This window comes from Bos grunniens, chromosome 19 (assembly GCF_055505025.1).
Source record: "Bos grunniens cultivar Pamir isolate PY7600 chromosome 19, Bosgru_T2T1.0, whole genome shotgun sequence".
NCBI lineage: Eukaryota > Metazoa > Chordata > Mammalia > Artiodactyla > Bovidae > Bos > Bos grunniens.
The window spans coordinates 22788054-22790052 of NC_141183.1; positions in this window are offsets into that span (position 1 = coordinate 22788054).

Genomic DNA, 1999 nt, shown 5'->3' on the forward strand with positions numbered 1-1999 from the left:
AACTGGATACCAGAAAATAGAACTGGAGCAGCTTATTAAGTTCCTATTGCCTCATCCTCAGATGGGTCTTGCAGGGAATTGCAGACTGGGCAAAGTGGAGGCCATGAAGCAGAGGCTGCATTGCCATTTTAAGGAAGGATGCCCACCCTCCCTTAATATATGGGGCCTTTGTGTTCCAAGAGATAGAAGGCAGCATGGCTGGTCTCTGACTTTCAAGGTAATCCTCTGTCTTGGGGAAGCTACAGGGAATGACAGGTTTGCCCTGGAGCCCAGGGCCTGGTCAGCCTTCTAGATGGACAGAAGCTACTGAACGGGCTTCCCTACAACTGCTCTGAGACCCTGGTGGTCTGGTGCATTAAGATTGCCTTTCTGTATCAATGCACATGCTTGAGCAGAGTGGAGCTGAAAACACTGGAGACCAGGAAACCAAGAGGATAGGGGCCAGAGCAATGCCAAAACCCTATTCCTTTGGCTTTTCCAATTACCCTAGCCTGGCAGGCTACAGTCCATAGGGTTACAAAGAGTCAGACACTACTGAAGTGACTTGGCACATAGCACATGGGCCACTTCCATCCTTGACTTCCTGTCACAACATACTCTCTCCTCACTGGCCTCACTGGCCTCACTGGTCTTCCCTGGGGCTTTGCCAGCAGAGTGGGCGTTGGATACCCTGCAGTGGTTGACTTGGTTTTAGAAGGAAAAAAAGGATTAAGCCCACAAATTTATGCTAACCTAAAGAAAACCCCTGCTTCCTGATTCTGTTAGTCTACTGTTCTAAACACCTTATGTTTACATTCTGTAATCCTCACACTACCCTGAGGTAATGCTGTTATTTTTATTCCCTTTTTTGAGCAGAGGAAAAGAAAGCAACTGAGAAGCTGCCTTCATCAAGACCACACAACTGGTAAAATGCCTAGTCAGGGTTGAAACTCAGGGAATAATTATTGGAAGGAGGTATTAATATTTCTGATGGAATTCGCAGTCACTCAAATTGTGCAGGTTTTTTTTCTAGCATCTTGTGAGGGCAATGACTTTTCTGTCATTTTAACATTGTGGATTGAAGACAGAAAAAAAAACACAAATTTGAACATTTAAACGTCAGAGTAGTAAACATTTCGGTCTTTGGCACTTCCTAGTCAAATATGGACTACAGGGTTCAAGGAACAACACAGAGAAGAGTAAAAGTAACAACTACGAGGACATTCTGCTGGTCGTCTGAGGAAAAAGTTACTGTCTTAGAATGGCACCTAAACCATCCTCGACTCCTGAGGCGGTGACTTTAAATTATCCCCTTTGATTGACAAGTCGCTGTCTCAAGCCGCTCTTTCGGGGGTTTTGAACGCTGGTCTGTTTTGTGTGGGCTCTCTATGCCCTGCCATTATACGAAAACCCAAGCTACGTTCAGTTACGGCCAAGTATGGCTTTTGTTTCTTCAAAGTTAGGTGTGGGAGGGCCGGCTTTGAGACAGACGCCTGGTTTGCTGAACTGAACCGAATGCCCCGGCTGCTTGTCCAGAAAGCTGGCGCTCAGTTTTCCCAGGAAACGGAGCTAGGACTCCCGTTTCTTTCAAATTTAAAAAAAAAAAAAAAATCAGGATAGAGGACAGTCTTCAGATTTTAGGGATCCCGAAAGAAGACAGCAGCTCCGGGGCATACATATCTTCTCCTTTTTCTTTTCACCCCAACCTGGATCCCACTTCCGCAGCGCATTTTTCCAGAGTTACACAGAAAGAACAAACTAGCCCTCCTCATTGGCTAGATTCCCTGTCCGTGCCTCAGCTACGACTCCGAGTGGTGTCTTTTAAAACGGTCTAGTCCCGCCTCCCTCGTCTAATTGGTTCATTCAAAAGGGCCAGCTCAGCTGTTTATTGGTGAATATAAAAAGCCAGCTCTGATTGGTTTCTCTGGACGGAACTGATGAGAGCGCGTCAACGATTGGCCTATCTGGTTTGGGCGGGCTAGCGGAAGGTTCAAACCGGAGTGGAAGCTCTCTCCTAACC